Source organism: Hyla sarda, chromosome 1 (assembly GCF_029499605.1).
Source record: "Hyla sarda isolate aHylSar1 chromosome 1, aHylSar1.hap1, whole genome shotgun sequence".
Classification (NCBI taxonomy): domain Eukaryota; kingdom Metazoa; phylum Chordata; class Amphibia; order Anura; family Hylidae; genus Hyla; species Hyla sarda.
Window position 1 is genome coordinate 99185540 of NC_079189.1, and position 19789 is coordinate 99205328.

Consider the following 19789-nt stretch of genomic DNA (forward strand, 5'->3'; position numbering starts at 1 on the left):
GACATCTCTGTCCATTTTATCAACCATGCATAGCAGATGTATGCTAAGGGCAGCATGGTGGCTCAGTGGTTAGCACTGCTGCCTTGCAGTGCTGGGGACTTGGGTTCAAATCCCACTAAGGACAACAATAAATAAATAAAGCGTTATTATAATAACATCAGCAGAGAGAACTGTGGTCATGATGTCATCAGAGAGCATTCCAAAAAGATAAGTATTTCCTGTGTAGTATTCAGCAGCTAATAAGTACAGGAAGGATTAAGATTTTTTTAGATAATTAATTTACAAATATGTTTATCTTTCTGCCACCAGTTGATTTAAAGGAAAAAAGTTTTTCACCGGAGTACCCCTTTAATGCTCCAATAAACATGTCAGTCAAAGATAAGGCCAATAATGTGACCATAATACCTTGCATCAAGATTACACAGCTGAGGCAAGAAAGCAGTCATATAACAAATACCAGTGCCTTGTCATACTCTTTGAATCACCATGATTACCATCTGATCATTTAAAAGGAAAATAGTTAAAGATGAGCACATTTTAGAAAAATTTTATCCGGTCGATTCGCCGATTTTTCCACAAAAATTTGTTTCGCGACAAATTTAATTGTGGCGAATTGCTATTTAAAACGCCTATTTCTGGCCTACAGAGAGCCTCAATATGGGTGTAGAACACTTTGCCTTGCGGTAACACGAATAGAGTGTGTGCTGGGTTAGTAAAAAATAATACTGTTTTTCAGTATGCAGATTCTTTTGGAAATGTCCTTCATGGCATGAGAATGTAATGACAAGAGTTACCTTTCATTCTGGACTTCTTACCTGGCTTTCATGGATCAAAATCATTTATTTAAATTCTATAAAATTTTACTTCAAAATTTACAAGTCACCTTTCATAAATTATAAAAAGTCTTTAAACAAAGTCTGCAAACTACAATGCGATCAGATAAGTGCTAAACATTGTTACATGATGTGCATTACAGACCGAGGTGTAGCCAGCTCTTTTGGCTCCAGAGGCGAGAACAGAAAATTGTCGTCGTCCCCCCCGTCCCCCCCCCCCCATTTTGGCTTTGGACACCCCTTGGAAGAAAACATTTTTTATCCAGATTTGTAATTTTCTTCTACTTAAAAATCTTAACACTTCCACTATTTGGAGCTGGAATGACCGCAGCTGCTGGACCAGACTTGCCCTCCAATGGGTCTTCAAAAAAGGATTTAAACATTTTTTTTTTATTAAAGGACAACTGTAGTGCAAGCCTTTTATATATTGCTGTGTTGGGGCTGCAAAAATAAACAAAATAAACTTTAACATACCTTCCTACATTCCCCTGGCGGTCTGGTACTGGCCTCTCGGTCCAGCAGTGCGAACCTCATTCAACTTCCTGGGGACGGAGACGTCACAGAGCCGTCGGCGTATCACCAGCCACAGCGATGTCCCACTGTCATGTAAAAAGCCGTACAGAGCTCCTTACATAATAGTTTGCTTAACCTATCACCGGCCGGGGCGGGACATCGCTGTGGCCGGTGATATGCCGATGGCTCTGTGAGGTCTCCATCCCCAGAAAGTTGAATGAGGTTTGCACAGCTGGTCGCCCCTAGTCTGCTGCGACCTCTACCTGATGAATTTAGGCCTCTGCCACTCCTCTGTGCACGTCCTGGCACTTCTTTGCCTGACATACTTAGTGCGTATATGAAGGAAGTACAATACACTCCACTACGCTTAAAACAGTATTTGTGTATAACACCAGCCAGTGAGTAATTTTGCCTGGCCTTTCACAGTATCTAGGCCCTTGAGACTTTAACAGAAACAAAATAGTACACCACTTAGTTGTACTCATATAGTATGCGCTTATGTGGGGAGAAAAATGTGCTACAGTACGCTTAAAAAAGTATTTGTGTACAATACCAGCTGGTGAGTACTTTTCCCTGGCCTTTCAAAGTATCTAGGCCCTTGAGACTTTAACAGGAACAAAAGAGTACACCACTTAGTTGTACGTATTTGGTATGCACTTATGAGGGGAAAAAAATATGCTTAAAAAAGTATTCGTGCACAACAGCAGTACAAACCAGTGCTGCAGCACACAGTAGCTGTGTACTACACCCAAAATTGCACTTTCTCTCTCAATCTTCCCTCAATCTTCCCTATAAGTGCTTGTAGCCAGGATGTGTGCTTGAGCTGAATCGCTGCTGTTCTTCTGTGCAACACACTCACCTAAAAACACATGCAGAATCTAGTCACTGAGAGCAGAGAATAGCCATTATTAATAGAGGTAGCTCTAAAAGGCACATATCACAGAAGAAAATAGGCCCTGCATAAAAACTTCAATATACCTTAAAAGGGATAAATATACGGCCCATGTCAATGCACAAAAACAGTAGCATAGAAGCTATTTTGAGTAGTTAGTTCTATCCCTTATATTGAAGAGTGACCACTACACATGAAATTTCTGTGACACACTGTATTATCCTAATGCATTTCCCCCTTAAAATAATATCAGTGGATGATAACACAGAAATATGTAAAGCAATGTACCAAGTCTTATAGAAGTCACATGGATTAAGATAAGAAGAAAAAATGTAAAACATCCAATATAGGTCCAAGGTTTGAGCACTCACACAGCTCCCTAAGGATGATATGAAATACTGTAGTATCCTTATAACAGAGGTCTGAGATGGCCAGTCAGAGTATCCCCTCAGCAGCCCCCCATAGCTATTACATTTTGATTGATGTCACCAGTGACACCCCTGTTTTCCTGCTAAATTCCTTTTTCAGTTGATTTGTTTTTGGATTGGCACTAACCTTATATTTATCCTTTTTAAGGTATATTGAATGAAAGTAAAATTATATGTAGGGCCAAAGGGAATCTATCACATGGCGTTATATAGTGGAATCCAAGAAGGAAAAGGAAATCCAGCTCCGCCGAAAAATGTGGAATAACGGTAGAGATGAGCGAACTTTTCAAAAATTTGATTCGGCCGATTCGCCGAATTTTCCCGAAAAGTTTGTTTTGATCCAAATTTGTTCGCGATGAATCGATATTAAAAAAGGCTATTTCTAGCCTACATACATACTCTATAGGGGTATAGAACACTTTGCTGTGTCCTAAAAGGCATATGGAGTGTGCTGGGGTAGTGAAATAATACTGTTATTCAGAATAGCATGCAGATTACCGGCATTACTCTTAGAATCACTGCTGCACAGCAGCACAATGACAGAGCCTGGTGGTGGCATCAGTGTCAGGAGACCATATAGTGACTGAATGGCACAGCGTGGAGGTGTTGGCAGAATGAGGACACCATATAGTGGCTGAATGGCACAGCGTGGAGGTGTTGGCAGCATGAGGACACCATATAGTGGCTGAATGGCACAGCGTGGAGGTGTTGGCAGCATGAGGACACCATATAGTGGCTGAATGGCACAGCGTGGAGGTGTTGGCAGCATGAGGACACCATATAGTGGCTGAATGGCACAGCGTGGAGGTGTTGGCAGCATGAGGACACCATATAGTGGCTGAATGACACAGCATGGACATGTTGGCAGCAAGAGGAGACCATTTAGTGGCTGAATGGCACAGCGTGGAGTTGGCTGAGGCACTAGTACACTACACACAAGGGCTTCACAATCCCCCCCAAAAAAACAACACAATATAATACATTTTTGACAAAGATTTCTCATAGGTAGCACCCGCTATCCAAAAATTTGAAATTTCCAGACCCAGGCCCCACCTCTGCGGCATCAGGAACCCATATATTGCCTGAAGGACACAGCCTGGAGTTGGCTGATGCACGAGTACAAACCCGGGCTTCACAATCCCCTCCAAAAAACAACAACATTTTAGAAATGTTTTAAAGAAATACCTTTGTGTAAGAACAAGCGCATATCCAACAGTTCACAAGACTCTATAATGCAGGACGGTGGACCACCCAAAGACATTTTTCTCAAAAATAATAAACCACAGGTTTAAATTTTTTTTTTACAAAAAACGAATTCAATATGTGTGTAAGCACATCTGTCTCCAAAAGATCAGATCACCAAAGGACTTTTTTCGCCCAAAATGATGAAGGAGAGTTAATCCCTGTCCGTATTTTTTATTTTTTTTTCAATAAAAAATCACACGCAACAAGCGTTCCGTTGTGCAACGATTAGCATTCTGGAAAATTCAATTTTATTACTGATAAAATTATCAGTAAATTTAACAATAACACTACCCAAGAGTGTTTAATTACCCCATACATTACACCAGGAGCAGTCAGGAGTAGGCTTCAGCAGTACCCAAGAGGCTTTAATAACCCCTTACCTTGCCCGATCAATTGCGAGATCAAGCAAAAACAGGTGTGTTATGGACTCAGATGTACTGGGCCGCACTAGCGCTCCACTGAACGGATTAGCGTGTCTCTATCTTTCAAGGACAGGCGCGTGTTGCACGCTGAAACCAATTCGTGATAGGGATCTGGGATTGCAATTATTTAACCTTAAAACGAGGAATTACCAGTAAGTGAGGGTCATAAACTGGCGTTAATTAAGTCCCTGCCCTTTGTACACACCGCCCGTCGCTATAAGCGATTGGATTAATTAGTGAGTTGGTTAGTGAGGTCCTCGGATCAGCCCAGGCGGGGTAGGAGAAGGCCCTGGCAAAGCGTCGAGAATTTAATGATCATTGTTGAAATTTGCATTAAGCATGTATTTAGCTACTGCTAAACATCCAAAAATGCAAGGCCCAAGGCCAGAGGCACCAGGGAGGCAAGTAGTTCCTGAAAGACATAGAATGAGTCTGGAGCATGCATTCGCAGTACCCAAGAGGTTTTCATAACCCCTTACATTTAAAGATCAATGTTTACATTTGCATTAAGCATGTATTTAGCTACTGCTAAACTTCAAAAAATTATAGGCCCAAGGCCAGAAGCATCAGTTTTCCCCATATTAGGAGCATAGTTGTCCCCCAGATTAGGCAGCATAGATGTCACCCAGATTAGGCAGCATAGATGTCCCCCAGATTAGGAGCATACTTGTCCCCCAGAGTAGGCAGCATAGATGTCCCCCAGATTAGGAGCATACTTGCCCCCCAGATTAGGCAGCATAGATGTCACCCAGATTAGGAAGCATAGATGTCCCCCAGATTAGGAGCATACTTGTCCCCAGGAGTAGGCAGCATAGATGTCCCCCAGATTAGGAGCATAGTTGTCACCCAGATAAGGAGCATAGTTGTCCCCCAGATTAGGCAGCATAGATGTCCCCCAGATTAGGCAGCATAGATGTCCCCCAGATTAGGATCTTAGTTGTCCCCCAGATTAGGCAGCATAGATGTCACCCAGATTAGGCAGCATAGATGTCCCCCAGATTAGGAGCATAGTTGTCCCCCAGATTGGGCAGCATAGATGTCCCCCAGATTAGGAGCATAGATGTCTCCCAGATAAGAAGCATAGTTGTCCCCCAGATTAGGCAGCATAGATGTCACCCAGATTAGGCAGCATACATGTCCCCCAGATTAGGAGTTTAGTTGTCCCCCAGATTAGGAGCATAGTTGTCCCCCAGATTAGGCAGCATAGATGTCACCCAGATTAGGCAGCATACATGTCCCCCAGATTAGGAGTTTAGTTGTCCCCCAGATTAGGAGCATAGTTGTCTCCCAGATTAGGCAGCATAGATGTCGCCCAGATTAGGCAGCATAGATGTCCCCCCGATTAGGAGCTTAGTTGTCCCCCAGATTAGGCAGCATAGATGTCCCCCAGATTAGGCAGCATAGATGTCCCCCAGATTAGGCAGCATAGATGTCCCCCAGATTAGGAGCATAGTTGTCCCGCAGATTAGGAGCATAGTTGTCCCCCAGATTAGGCAGCATAGTTGTCCCCCAATGAGCGCCGGCCGGTCAGAGCCAATCAAAGGGCCGTATGTGGCAAGCGGGCCGTACAATGCCCAGGTCTGCCCCAGAGGGTTTCATAACCAACCATAATAGAGAAAATTTTGTTGTAGGAGCATGGTCAATTTAGTCAGACCCATCTGTCATTGTTGGCTTAAAAATCCTGGCTGATCCATCCCTAATTCATCTTGACAAACGTCAGTCTCTCCACATTTTTATTGGACAGACGAGTTCGCCTTGGGGTGACTATGGCCCCGGCCGCACTATACATCCGCTCTGATGGCACACTACTGGCCGGGCAGGACAGCTTTTCCAGGGACAACTCCGCTAGTTGCGGCCATAAATCGAGTTTGGCTGCCCAGAAGTCCAGCGGATCTTCAATGGTTGTTGGCAGGGTCATGTCAAGGTAAGCCACCACCTGTTGATTAAGGTCCTGCTCCATGTCCACCTGCTGCTGATGAGTAGCTTCACTATGCGGCTGAAGGAAGCTACTCATCAGCGACTGTAGACTCAGGCTGCTGCTGATTGAGCCGTTACTGCTGCTGCCACCCCTCCCCTCCCCAGCAGCCGTGGCAGTAGAAGGTGATCGCAGAGGGCCCCCCGAGTCAGACCTGCGAGTGGATGGACCATGTGGCCGATAGGCATCGGTCAACCTACTACGTAGAAGCTCCCTGTAGTAGGTCAGTTTGTCCTCCCTCTCAGTGGGTGTAAAAAAGGCCCCCATTCTGGGCCGGTAGCGAGGGTCTAATAAGGTGGAGATCCAGAAGTCATCGCGCTGACGAATTTTGACAATTCGGGGGTCACTACACAAGCAACTCAGCATGCATCATGCCATTTGTGACAGTGACTCGCTGGGACTACCTGCCTCCATCTCCACTGCATACTGCCATGGTGTGTCTGGGTCCTCTGTCTCGCCTCCCTCGTAATAACCCTCCAGCTCCTCTGGCTGCTCCTGCTCCTCCTCTCCTGTCCAATGACCAGAAACCGGCCATCTCATCTACTGCAAACTGTGCTCCGCTCTGCCCCTAATCATCCTCCTCCAGTTCATCCCCCACAGGACTCATGTAGCCTTCTGATGTAGGCGCAACGTCTCCATTGCCGAGACCAGCCATGTTTTCAATCATTTTTTGGAGTAAATGTAGGAGTGGAATTACGTTGTTCATGGGATAATTCGAGCAATTAACAAAAAATGTGGCTTCCTCAAAGGGCCTCAGCAAACGGCAGGTGTCACGTATGAGCTGCCACTCGTTCACATTGAAGTTACACAGGGGAGTACTCCTATCTGCTTGGATCATCAAAAAAATCGGTGATGGCTTTTCTTTGTCCGTATAGTCTGTCCAACATATGGAGGGTGGAATTCAAACGTGTGGCAACGTCACAAATGAGACTATGTTGTGGGATACCGTTGTGACGCTGCAGCTCAAGCAAAGTGTGCTTGGCGGTGTACGAGTGGCTGAAGTGCATGCACAGTTTCCTTGCCATTGTCAGGACGTCTTGCAAATGGGGTGAAGACTTGATGAACTTCTTGACAACCAGATTAAACACGTGTGCCATGCAGGTCGAATGGTTCACACTTCCTTGTCGCAGCGCGGCCACAATGTTCTTCCCTTTGTCGGTCACCATGGTTCCCATTTCCAGATTTCGTGGAGTAAGCCATACTTGGATTTCTTCCCTAATGAACTTTAGCAGTTCCTCCCCTGTGTGACTCCGTTCGCCAAGGCAAAACATGTGAAGGACGGCTTGACACCGCTGTGCCCTACACACGTTGTACGATGAAGGACCACCGAGATTTGGACGTGCAGTGGAGGCCAAGGACACGGGGGAGGAGGAGGCGCACACTGTAAAAGGACCAACTGCCTGGGAATGAGAGTGTGGAGGAGGAAGCGGTGTGACCTGTCCAAGTAGCTGTTGTGGCTGTGCAGGAACAACATTTACCCAGTGGGCCGTAAAAGACATGTGTTGTCCCTGCCCGTAGTTACAGCTCCACACGTTGGCGCTGCCGTGCACTTTTGAACACACCGACAGGCTCAAGGACTGGCCCACCTTCTCTTGTACAAACTTATGCAGGGCTGGTACTGCCTTCTTCGCAAAGAAATGACGGCTTGGGACTCTCTACCTCGGCTCGGCACAAGCCATCAATTCCCTGAAAGCTGCAGAGTCCACCAGTTGGAAAGGGAGGGACTGCAACACCAGCAACTTGGACAGGAGCACATTCAACTTCTGTGCCGTTGGATGAGTTGGCTCATACTGTTGTCTCTTGGACATGGCTTTGACGATCAATTGTTGGCGGAATGGCTGACAAAAAGCGGTTGAAGCAGGAGCGCCTGAAGGAGGGTTTGACACAATGCTCCCTTCGGCCGAGGTGGTGGAGCCTTGGCTAGATGACGGAGGGAGCGGATGGCCACTGGGTGATGCAGCAGGCTGGACCACTACATCAGAGCCACGGTTATCCCAGGCCGCTTTATGGTGGCGAAGCATGTGTTGACTCAGGGCTGTGGTGCCGAGATTGGGACCCTGGCCACGCTTCACTTTCTGCCTACAGATTTTGCATGTGACTACGCTAAGGTCCTCCGGATTCTTTACGAAGAACAACCACACCGCAGAGTAGCTCATTTTCCCACCCGCAGTCTGCACTATTTGACTGCTATTTGCGCCGTCTCCAGGAACCCCTGTTCCACTGCCTCCCAGAATGGTAGCTTGCCACGAAGCAGGTGGTCTCCCCCTGGCATGTTTGGCTCCTGAATTTCCACTACTGCCACCACCACGCTGATTTCCAACCGTGCTACCGCCTTACTGCCTCATAGACAAAGAGCAAATCTCTTCTCCTGATGATGATGAAGTCCCGGCTTCTGCACCCGGCTCCCAATTGCGATCGGCTTCATCATCATCAAAAGATGTGTGCACGTCACTGATGTCCTCCTCGTGTTCCACAACAGCGTCTACTTCAGGACCCTGAACATTTGAAACACCGCCTCCCACGTCACTCTCTGCATCACTACTTGGCCGCCTTGTGGAGCATGCGACGCATGTCTTCTCACATTCTTGGCTGCCCATTAGCTGCTGACTGCCCTCTATTACATCGTCCTCACTAAATAGTGCAGCTGAACCCAAAGCATGAGATACTTCTTTGGGAGAGGGAACAGCATAGGACAAAGGCAATGGGATTACGGGGACTGCTCCAGGGCCATGCCAACTGAGGGTTGTGTCTGAGGAACCCACCGACTTTTAACTGGGGTTGTCATATGTCACTTGTGATGATGGGGATGAGTGTGCAAACCAATTGACGAGGAGAGATGGGTCGAGGACACGACCGCTGGCTGTTAACGGGAGCTAAGGCCTATTGCTGTGACTCCTGCTGCCACTCGCCCCAATTCTGCTGCCAACTCTGCCTGACCTATGTAGGCCTCTGCCCCTTCTCTGTGCACGTCCTGGCACTTCCCTGCCTGACATACTTAGTGCGTTTATGAGGGTATTACAATACGCCACACTACTCGGTATTTGTCTAGAACAGCAGCAGGCGATTACTTACGGCTGTCCTTTCACAGTATAAAGGCCCTAGACAGAATAACAGTTACTAAACAGTTCACTCCTTTGTTGTATGTATGCCCTTTGCAATGATAAGGCCAATGTTAAGCATATTTGTACGCAGGAAAAACTTTTTTTTTATCTTTAATACACCGGCAGGTGTATAACGTGTGGCATAACACTGAATTTAGCACAGAGACAGAAAAAAAGGTAGTATATGGCAAGCTATTTGCTTGTATGTAGGCCCTTTGCTATGATAAGGCCACTGTTAAGCATATTTGTATGCAGGAAAAACTTTTTTTTTCTTTCATACACCGGCAGCTGTATAACGTGTGGTATGACACTGAATTTAGCACAGAGACAAAAAAAAAGGTAGTATATGGCACGATATTTGCTTGTATGTAGGCCCTTTGCAATGATGAGCGCACTGTTAAGCGTATTTGTACGCAGGAAAACCTTTTTTTTTTCTTTAATACACCGGCAGGTGTATAACGTGTGGTATAACACTGAATTTAGCACAGAGACAGAAAAAAAAGATAGTATATGGCACGCTATTTGCTTGTATGTAGGCCCTTTGCTATGATAAGGCCACTGTTAAGCGTATTTGTACGCAGGAAAAACTTTTTTTTTTCTTTCATACACCGGCAGGTGTATAACGTGTGGTATAACACTGAATTTAGCACAGAGACAGAAAAAAAGGTAGTATATGGTACGCTATTTGCTTGTATGTAGGCCCTTTGCAATGATAAGGCCACTGTTAAGCGTATTTGTACACAGGAAAAACGTTTTCTTTTCTTTAATACACCGGCAGGTGTATAACGTGTGGTACAACACTGAATTTAGTACAGAGACAGAAAAAAAAGGTAGTATATGGCACGCTATTTGCTTGTATGTAGGCCCTTTGCTATGATGAGGCCACTGTTAAGCATATTTGTACACAGGAAAAACTTTTTATTCTCTTTAATACACCGGCAGGTGTATAACGTGTGGTACAACATTGAATTTAGCACAGAGACAGAAAAAAAGGTAGTATATGGTACGCTATTTGCTTGTATGTAGGCCCTTTGCAATGATAAGGCCACTGTTACGCGTATTTGTAAGCAGGAAAAACTTTTTTTTTATTTAATACACCGGCAGGTGTATAACGTGTGGCATAACACTGAATTTAGCGCAGAGACAGAAAAAAAGGTAGTATATGGCATGCTATTTGCTTGTATGTAGGCCCTTTGCTATGATAAGGCCACTGTTAAGCATATTTGTACGCAGGAAAAACTTTTTTTTTCTTTAATACACAGGCAGGTGTATAACGTGTGGTATAACACTGAATTTAGCACAGAGACAGAAAAAAAAGGTGATATATGGCACGCTATTTGCTTGTATGTAGGCCCTTTGCATTGATGAGGCCACTGTTAAGCGTATTTGTACACAGGAAAAACTTTTTCTTCTCTTTAATACACCGGCAGGTGTATAACGTGTGGTAAAACACTGAATTTAGCACAGAGACAGAAAAAAAGGTAGTATATGGTACGCTATTTGCTTGTATGTAGGCCCTTTGCAATGATAAGGCCACTGTTAAGCGTATTTGTACGCAGAAAAAACTTTTTTTTTTCTTTCATACACCGGCAGGTGTATAACGTGTGGTATACCACTGAATTTAGCACAGAGACAGAGTAACAGGTGAAAAATGGTAAAAAGGCACTAAAGTCCACTCTAATATGACTTATTTCTTAACAGCAGCAAGACCCAACTGGTCATCACCACAGACAATTTTTTTTTTACAGGGATTAAACCCTAAATTGCACTGTGTCACACAATTGTGAGAATCAAATTCATGAAGCAACAGAAAAAACTCAATTGGGCTGAAAAAAGAGGAGATTAGATGTTCCATAAAGGTAAAACAGCTGTGAGATCTATGATGCAGGTGACTGCTATGCAGCACCTCTATGCCTGCTATATTGAGTAACAAGAATACGAGGTTTTGCTAGAATCGTTCTCGGTCAGAACTGCAGCAACACTGTGCCCTGTGTCTTTCCCTAATGCTGATGTCACCGCTACTCATAGCGGTCGGATGCTGTATAACGCCATTGTATGCCATCAGCACACAGACGTGCAGTCACTTCCTTTCCCTATATCGTGCATAGAAGAAATGACCAGAGGGAAGATGGCCGCCGATTATATAGGGCTGTTACATCACAGGGGTCATTTAACACTGATAGGCTGCATCTGACATGTGATTCAGGGTCAGCCCACCTACCTTCATTCCCGCCGCTGTTTCCCGCCCTCCCATAATCCCCTGCCCCATGTACTCACATGTGGATCCGTCATCTTATGTCTCCAATAGCCTGGAATGCTGTAAAATGGAGTTTAATGAAGCGATTCGCGCGATATTCGTATTAGTTGTGAATCAAATTTTTCATGAAATTCGTAACAAATTCGGGTTTGTCAACTTCACTCATCTCTAAATAATGGTATAAAAACACAAAAAATATATTTCATCCTTTAAAAATCAATGACATGGTGAGAATTAAAAGCATAGATGAAACGCCAATGGTGTTTCATCTATACTTTTAATTCTCACCATCTCATTGATTTTTAAAGGATGAAATACATTTTTTTGTGTTTTTATACCGTTATTCCATATTTTTCAGGCATGCTGGATTTCCTTTTCCTTCTTGGATTCCATTGTAACTGGTTACACGGCTTGACCTGCATCCGTGCTCCTCCACCAACTACCCTTCCAGTGGCTACTTCTACAGGGCGGTGAGCTGGTCTATTTTTTCTTTATGTATTCAGTGTAACTAATCATAGATCCAGGAATAGCATGAAAAAATCAAACTGATATCTTTTGATTTGAAAACTTATGTTATGAGAGACAAACAATTAATTTTTTTTTTTTTTTCATTTACCCTGTATACCTTACTTTACAGCATATAGCATAGAGGCTATTGATCAAGTGACAGAAATAATGGGCACATGGCAAGCCACCAGGGATCTATGGCTCATGCTTCAGGCTACATGAAAATATTGACAGGTTCTCTTTCAGTAAAGATGATCATTCTTGAGTACAACATCATTTTTTAATAATGGATTTTTAAAATCTCCAGTGCAAATTTTTTTTTTTTACTGAATTTATTAACATTTGTTTAGGATTTCCAACTTCTAGGGTGAGTGTCTGTAATGTTAATTTTAAGGTTTTAAAATGCAAAGGAATGCCACATTTTTCATGTAAATGACTTTTTAAGCAGTCTCCCATAATGCTTAGCCTGTAGAAAGTAAATGCGATCAAACACAAAATTTAGCAAAAGTTTTGAGGATAAAGTTTCTTACAGAGGACATCAATTAAAAATAAACCAGGAACATAAAATATTCCGATAGCATAACTTTAGCTTTCACCTTTTCCATAACCTTCTGTATATCAAGTATGATAGAAAGTGGTTCAAATGCTAAAATCCTCGGAGACATCAAGGTAAATTTAAGATGCGGTAAGTATACAGTATAATACCACATGGACAAAGAAACAGAGATAAGATGATGGTGGTAAAACAACACAGGCATTACTTAGGGATGACATTTCTATAAATATATTATTATCTGTAAATGACAGGGATACTTCAGACTTTGCTAAAGAGATAAAAGGCCTGGCAATTCTGAAACAAGCAGAAAAATATCAGTTGTAAATCTTTTTTCTTTTTTTTCCTGAACAGGTTTAAAATGGGGAAAATAATTACATGGTTGCTGAGATTATAGTGCTTACCCTAGAGGTAGCCATATAAAGTTGCGTTTTGACAATAGTTTTATTCCACAAGGTTATTCTACTCTCAGCAGTCGAGCCATGTATAACAATGCAAATGATTAGGCATTTGTATAAATTCTCCGATGCATATTCCGCTCTGTGACACACATACTAAAAAGACTGTTTCATAAAAGACGGCAAAGTACAGTGGAGCAGTAAATAAATAAATTATTTAAAGAAGTGTTTAAGATCTGTCACTTCATGATAATATTCCCATCAGATTCATTTATGCCAAAAAAAAACAATTTACCTTTGTTTGTTTTACACTTCTGAAAACACATAAAACCTTGACTTCAATAATATATTTCCATACATACAACACTTGAAGATGCATATTAAGTATGCAGCCATACTGTCTACATGAATAATTCACATAGCATTTAGGCTTAAACTATTCTACATAGAAAGCAATAACAATGTGCACTGATATCTTCCAATGTGATCAAAGGCTCATAGTGTTAACCACAGATAAGGCTGATCTGCAGAGCATAGTGGGATAATCTTTTTGGAATTGCCATTGTGAATCCAAAGTTCTAACACTCATTTCAACATGTTAGGAAAAGTGTGATATCTGTTATTAAACAGATATGCTCCTACCTCAGTACATTGGTAATGGCTCAGATATCCCCCCAACGTACTTTGTCTTCAAAATATGCTTCAGCCACCACCCTATGGAAAAATGCAAAAAAAAAAATTATATGACACGCAAGGATCAACATAACACAAAATATAGCAGCAAAAACATAAATTGCAATGAATTTCAGCACATTGAAGTAACAATATGATCATGACCTCCAGCTTCCAAGGCTGTTGCAAATCTTAAAGGGAATCAGAAAAGGATCTATTATGTTTAAATAATTTTTTTTATGTCCAGTACTAAGATGTCCAGTACTAAGAAATATATCCCCTTTTTGATATGAGATCAATGTTTGATCACAGAGGGGTTGTTAGAGGGAGCGGGGGTTGTTCTGACTGCTGAGACCCCACACATTCTTCCATACCGTGACTCGGCCCCAGCTGAGCTGCTGTGTGTGTGATGTTTTGCACACAGCAGGTCAACTGGTACAAACACACTAGACATCTTCTTCTAACCATATTTTTTAACCACTGTTGTGGATGCTTTTTCTAATTTTCCATTTTACTATCTATATTTTAAAATAATACTAATAATCATAAAACCATAGGTCACTAGGCCTAAAACTATTGTCTAAAAGGGAGTCTGTCAACTCTATATCATGTTAACAGCTTAAATGTCAAGGTGGCCATGTAAGCTGTAGGATGCTCCGCCTCCCACTCCTCCCTGTTTTGACTGATTAATGTTCATAGCTCAGTGCTGGAAGTTGAGCATTGTACATCAAGTATTCAAGTCAAAGAGGAAGGAGACAATAATCCTGCAGCTCTCTGACCTTGAATCTTAATTTCTAACATTAAGATAATACAAAAATATAGGCTCTCTTACCTTCATCCACTCATATCTTCATCCCCTTCCATTCATTTGCCTATACCCCTTCCCTTCACCTCCTTGGTTGAACTTGATGGACATATGTATTTTTTCAACAATACTTACTATCTAACCATGTAACTATGACCCCAAAAATAAAGCCAAAGCTATATAGAAGAGGCCAAAAAGTCAATGCACTGGAGTGACATAGTAAAGTTGGCCATTAGAGATGAGCGAATCGAATTGGACAAAGTCAAATTAATTCTGAATTTCATGAAAAATTAGATTCGGACCGAATCCAAACTATGACTCAATTCAAAATAACAAATTTCTTTATTAACGACATCACTGCGATTGTCCTGTACAATGTATAGATGCGAGCGGCTTTCTACTGCGTTTGCATCTCTGCAATAGATAGGACGATCGCAGTGGGTGTCAGGAGTGACACCTGCTGTGATCTGTCCTTAACTGCAGGTACTACTGCTCCCAACATGGAGCACACTCTGCTCCATGCTGGGGGCTGTAGTACCTGCATTAATAGACAGATTGCAGCGGGTGTCATTTTTTAGTTAACGTCCCAGCAGCATGAGGAGACCATATAGTGGCTGAATGACCCAGCATGGAGGTGGCGGCAGCATGAGGAGACCATATAGTGCCTGAATGACACAGCGTGGAGTTGGCAGCAGCATATAGTGGCTGAATGACGCAGCCTGGAGTTGGCGGCAGCATATAGTGGCTGAATGACGCTACCTAGAGGTGGCAGCAGCATGAGGAGACCATACAGTGCCTGAAAGACACAGCATAGAGTTGGCGGCAGCATATAGTGGCTGAATGACAAATGACACAGCGCAGAGTTGGCAGCAACATGAGGAGACCATATAGTGCCTGAATGACACAGCATAGAGGTAGCAGCAGCAGCATGAGGAGACCATATAGTGCCTGAATGGCACAGCGTGGAGGTAGCGGCAGCATGAGGAGACCATATAGTGCCTGAATGACATAGTGTGGGGTTGGCGGCAGCATGAGGAGAACATATAGTGGCTAAATGAAACAGCCTTGAGGTGGCGGAAGAAAGAGGAGACCATATAGTGGCTGAATGGCAGCCTGGAGTTGGTGGCAGCATGAGACCAAATAGTAGTTGAATGAAACAGCCTGGAGTTTGCAGCAGCATGAGGAGAACATATGGTGGCAGAATGGGACATCCTGGAGGTGGCAGCAGGAACATCAGGAGTCCTGAAAGTGACCTGGTGACAGAGTAGTGAAGTGGGTGGCAATACCAGTCCCCGGTGACAAAGATGGTGAAAAAAGGAGAACTGGGCATCAGATGTGTGGCATCAGGCGGGTGACAGGATCAGAATAGTAGCTGAGGCAGGTAGGTCTATTGTAAAAGTGTTAGTGTGCACAAGCAAGTATTGAGGATATGCATTATGTAAAACGTAACTTTTAGTAATATGCTTAGGATAAAATATATGGACCCAATTTTTTTTTTTTTTAAATCAAACAAAAGGAAAGGTGCGCAAAAAACACCATGTGCCACCTACACCACCAAGTATTGATGTGATGCAAAGAGCTCTAAAAGGTGGAAGGGAACATCATATGGTTCATTGTAACCGGTGGGGGTAAAAACTTCTCCTGTAAGTCCCTACACTTGCATTATTAATTCCCTTCTAGGCAAGTGTTACTCGCCCTAAAAAGGTCGGCCCCACAAAAGAACTTGAGGGGAGGACAATTTGTTACAGTACGCTTAAAAAAGTACTTTTTCCTGGCCATTGACAGTATCTAGGCCCTTCAGACTTTAACAGGAACAAAATTGTACACCACTTAGATGTACATATGTGATATGCACTTATGAGGGGAGGGCAGTGCTCTCCAGTACACTTAAAAAAGCCGGTGAGTACTTTTCCTGGTGTTTTACAGTCTCTAGGCCCTTGAGAATTTAACAGGAACAAGATTGTACACCACATAGATGTACGTATGTGATTTGCACTTATGAGGGGAGGACAATGCTTCAGTATGCTTAAAAAAGTATTTGTGCACAACACCAGCAGCCCACACCAGTGCTGCAGCACACAGTCGCTGTGTACTACACTCACAATTGCACTTTCTATCTCAATCTCACTCCTTTCCCTATCAGTGCTTCTAGGCAGGATTTGTGCTTGAGCTTAATTGATGCTGTTCTCTGCAACACACTGCTCTCTTTCCCTCTCTGTAATAGAACACTGTAGTGACTGGGAGGTGAATCGCTGCAGTAATAATGCTTTTCTGTGCAACACCCACTACTCTCTGTCCCTCTGTGCATCAGAACATTGATGTGACTAGGAGGTGAATCAATTCTGGAGAAAAGCTTTTCTGGCCAACACACAGCGCTGTCTGTCCCTATCTATCTCTTTGCAATGAAAGGCTGAAGTGAGTGGTAGCAATATGGCTGCAGATTATATAGGGCAGCATAACGAAAGGTGCTCTGGGCACAATGGTACATATGCTGTATGGGTGTATTTTGTATATAAACCTAGTTTATTTAATAGTTGTACTTCTAGTCACTATACCCACTTATAGTGTAAACTATTTCTGCAGAACATCACAGCTAGAAATATTGAATGCTATATATATATATATATATATATATATATATACATATATATATATATATATATATATATATATATATATATATATATATATATATACATATTATCTATAGCACCAGTCTAAGAATATTATTTTATCTATTCTAACATCTATTTTAATACTATATTACAGTATTCTATTCATTTTCACAGGCTGCTTTGCATGTTAATATCAGCTGGCTGGGGCTCTCACAACTGTTCCCTGTTTTTTAATAAAAAAAATAATTTTGTTTTAAAACATTAAAATTTTGTTGCTTAAAAAATCAGGCATGGCCATAGTATCAGTTTTACATATTTTATTTCTTTATTGTTGTGATACATAAGGAAATCATTGAAATCCACATAGTAGACTTTTTTTTCTTTTCAGCGCAGAGCTGAAATAATCATTATCAATAAGCAGTAGCAACAAAAGTCATGGGTTAAATATTTGGTATATCATAAGAGCACAGTCAATTGACATACTTAATATGCAAATTAATTGTGGTTAACCACATATTAAACCTGTGACCTTTGCAGTCAATGATTTTCTCAGCTCTGGCATAAATGGAATAAAATGTAGACTTTATTCTTGGGTGTTTAAAAAATTATAAAGCTACCTCCCAAAAAATGTTAATGTTAAAGGGGTATTCCAGAATTATTTTTTTTTATTTAAATATGCTACAGGGGCTGAAAAGTTAGTGTCGTTCATAATATAGTGTATGTAACTGTGTGTGACTGCTTGCGAATAATTCTTATGTGATTTTCACCCCAATATTTGTTCTTAACAGCATACAAAATGACTGTTGTCTAGTCAGCTGATGATAGGGAGCCTGTCTGCTTCAATCAGTGGAGGGATCACTTGGTGGAAAATAGATATATCTGCAACTAATGCAACAGATGTAGGCACCCTGCTTGAAAACCAAAGGTATTTTGAATTCATGCAGCTCATTTATGTTTCAATGGGTAGGGTGGCTGATGTGTGGTAGGGAGGAAAATGGAATTTGGGGATTTGTAGGCAACAAAGAAAACTCAAAAAGGAAATACCAGTTCACAAAAAGCTAGCCACAGTATTAAGGTAATCTCACAACATAGCCATTTAGCCCCAAGACAAGCGCAGATCCTTCCTAAGCATGTCCATTACTGTCTGCCAGGTACGAACTAAAATCACCTTATGGTGGATGACCACTTTAATTTTTAAACATGGATTTTTAAACAATTTATGTGGGTGGGCAGCGACCTAAAAATGTAGCCGACAATAATAAAAATGTAGAAAGGGGCCATTTAAATGTAAAAATTATTTATTTTTTATAATTACAGTAATTTTTTTTATTAGTAATGTATTTAAATATTGTGTTTAATAAAGCGTGTGTGTGTGTTTCACTTTTTTTCTCTATTAAATTCTTTAGGTAGTAAACTGCTGTTCCATGATGGGAGCTGTAGTACCTGTACTAATAGACAGATCACAGCAGGTGTCACTCCTGACACCCTTTGTGATTGTCCTTTCTATTGCAGAGATGGAGCGACTTTCTCCTGCGCTCGTATCTCTGCATTATACTCTGGCCGGCCAGTGATGTGAATAGAATTCCCATCACTTATTCATATTTCCCACAGCGAGCTGCAATTGGCCAGATGGTTTCAGCCAATCACAGCTCTCTGCAGGAAAATATGAATAATTGGTATATATACGACATATACTCATACTGCAGTGGGACCAGAGAAGAGAGGTTGGCTGCCCGCATCTATACATCATACAGGACGATCGCATCGGGTGTCAGAAGTGACACCTTTGCGATCTGTCTATTAATTCAGGTACTACAGTTTCCAGCATGGAGCAGAGAGTGCTCCATGTTGGGAGCAGTAGTACCTGCAGTTGAGGACAGATCACAGCAGGTGTCACTACTGACACCCGATGTGATCGTCCTATCTAGATGCGAGAAAGCCGCCAGCATCTATGCATTATACAGGACGATCACAGCCAATGTCAAAAATGACACCTGGGGCGATCTGTCTTTTAGCATAGGTACTACTAGTCCCATCATGGAACAGTCTGTTCCATGCTGAAAGTAGAAGTATTATCTAAAAAAAAAAAAAAATTTTAATAGAGAAAAAAAATGAAACACACACACACAAACTTTATTAAACACATTATTAAATTAAATTACTAATAAGAATTCACAGAGAATTTATTTGGTTCAAATCAATTGTTTGAACCAACCGAATCGAATTCTTCAAAAATTCTCTCATATCTATTGGCCATATATCTAAGATAGTTGTTGGCAAAAAATTATAATAATTTAGCTTGCAATCTCTCCGCTGACACCTCTGTCCTTTTCAGGAACTGTCCAGAGCAGGAGAGGTTTTCTTTGGGGATTTGCTTCTAATCTGGATAGTTCCTTACATGGACAGAGGTGTCAGCAGAGAGTAAAGTTGTCAAACAGAAAAAAATACACAATTTTCTCTGTAGCATACAGCAGCTGATAAGTACTGGAAGGATTAAGATTTTGAAATAGAAGTAATTTACAAATCTGTTTAACTTTCTGGCACCAGTTGATTTGAAAAAATGTGTTTTCCAC

At 42.2% G+C, this 19789-nt stretch overlaps 1 protein-coding gene across 4 annotated transcripts in view; it reads right to left on the minus strand.

Annotated features, from left to right (window-relative positions):
• SGCZ (sarcoglycan zeta) overlaps positions 1 to 19789 on the minus strand; it is a 1079134-nt gene that overhangs the window by 638432 nt on the left and 420913 nt on the right. For all 4 annotated transcript variants that reach the window (XM_056558613.1, XM_056558604.1, XM_056558590.1 and 1 more), the window contains one exon: positions 13767 to 13838. The gene's annotated coding sequence lies outside the window, so the exon portion shown is untranslated. The remainder of the gene's footprint in view (positions 1 to 13766; positions 13839 to 19789) is intronic.